Source organism: Rhyacophila brunnea, unplaced genomic scaffold (assembly GCF_057557595.1).
Source record: "Rhyacophila brunnea isolate RB1 unplaced genomic scaffold, BYU_Rbru_1.0 scaffold_40, whole genome shotgun sequence".
NCBI lineage: Eukaryota > Metazoa > Arthropoda > Insecta > Trichoptera > Rhyacophilidae > Rhyacophila > Rhyacophila brunnea.
Window position 1 is genome coordinate 493,252 of NW_028233069.1, and position 1,855 is coordinate 495,106.

The following is a 1,855-nucleotide window of genomic DNA, read 5'->3' on the forward strand; positions in this document are numbered from 1 at the left end:
ATAATTAAATTCATTTTTTTATCATGCTTTCTTCAATTTTTTGTTATAAAAACCATAGTATAATGATTTTTTTCTATTTTTGATGTTGTATATATTACTAGTATTATATTTGAGCCGGGGAAGGCTTACCAGAATGATCATTTTAGGTTCACTAAAAAGAAACGATTTCAAAATATATGGTACTAGTTCTAAAAAAATAAAACACACACATCAAGGAATAAATTTAAGTAATATCTGGTTTTATTTCTTTATTTATGATTTACAAAGGCAATTTTTACGTGATTTCTTCTCTCTAATTCAAAATTTAAATGTCTTGCACAAATTATAAGATATTTTATTACATAAACAAGCTTTTACTTGTATTACCCTTTTATCACTTAAAATTTAGTCTACATGTTTTCTGAATCGGAGCTTATCTATTAAAGAGAAATTTTTTTGATCATTTAAATTTTTATGCTGGTTATAAACATGAGCATATGTAGATGTTAGAATATTTAAACGGAAAATATTTACCGTTAGAAATAAAAATTAACGGATTCAAATTAATATATTTGAAAGCTGATCTAAAACATACTATTTGGGTAAGGTGTTGAGATATTGGTTCAGAACCAATTGAACTAATTTAAATGCTTTTATGACAGATATAGCTGATATTTCACTAAATCACATTTTAAATAAATGAAATAAGACAATAGATTTATTATTTCCATTGAGTTAAATATACATAATAAAACTTACGAGTAAAATTCAAATTATGTTCTTTTGTTTTGAAGTTAAAATTATTTTTGATGGGCTTTAGATAAGAATTAAACAACATATATATAAATCTGGTATGGAAATGCCTATAGAACTTGGATTAACTTAAAAAAATTAGTGATCAACCTAATCGAGGAATCGTTAATAAAAAATCATAAGGATTATTCAAAATTGACCGGGGCAGGAATCGAACCCACAACCATTCGATCTGGAGTCGAAAGCGCTACCGTTGCGCCACCCGGTCTATCTATTGACCAGATAATAATAATAACTTGTATACACTAGATCTGTCTTATATAGGAAAATATGAACAAATAAAAATTTTATGAGATCTGATCTGGATTTAAAAAATGCAAAAACCTATTAAAAGTTAGATTACAGGCGTTTAGTTTTGAATATTAAGAAATTGATATTATTAAAAGTCACCAAGCCCGAATCAAATCAAGATAATGTATATTAACAAATTATACTAAATATTTTACTCCCATATGGGATAATCCTGCAAACGTGAATTTAAGCACCGTTTAGTGTTAAAACAATATTTTGATATATAATAGTGACAACTTCTCTCTTATTGACCAAGAGAAAATTCAAAAATAAAAAATCACCATTGAAATATCTTGATATAATGCAGATAAGATGATTTATATTATTTATTCCATTTGCATTTTGTTTTCATTAAATATGATTTATATAATGGGGTGAAAAATATAGATAATATGAGCTGTTGAATGTTTTAAGTTAAAATGCTATAAATGTAAAAGTTTCATAAAAAGTATTTAAAAGAACTCGAAGTTCCAAACAAAACTAATTCATATATTCAAACTTATGGTTAAGGGTAAATTAAGAACTAAAAAGCCTCGTGAGAGTAGACGAAGAGAAATCCAAAAGTGGAGGTAAATAGTTCTCACGGGAAACTAATAAGCTTAAGATTAATGAAAAAATATTTTAAAGTATAATAGTAAAAATAACCCATAAATAAATTATAGAATTGTGTATAGATAAGATACATTGATGTAATATATATTTAAACTCATCATCTGACCCAATATTTTTCCATATCGTATTCTGGGAAGAAAAAAACATAATATAATGAGTA

General features: G+C 25.5%; 1 non-coding gene across 1 annotated transcript; it reads right to left on the minus strand.

Moving 5' to 3' along the window:
* Nucleotides 1-928: 928 nt before the first annotated feature.
* On the minus strand, nucleotides 929-1,000 carry TRNAW-CCA (transfer RNA tryptophan (anticodon CCA)). The gene has a single exon. It is a non-coding gene; the product is annotated as a tRNA-Trp (tRNA).
* Between the last annotated feature and the right edge of the window lie 855 nt (nucleotides 1,001-1,855).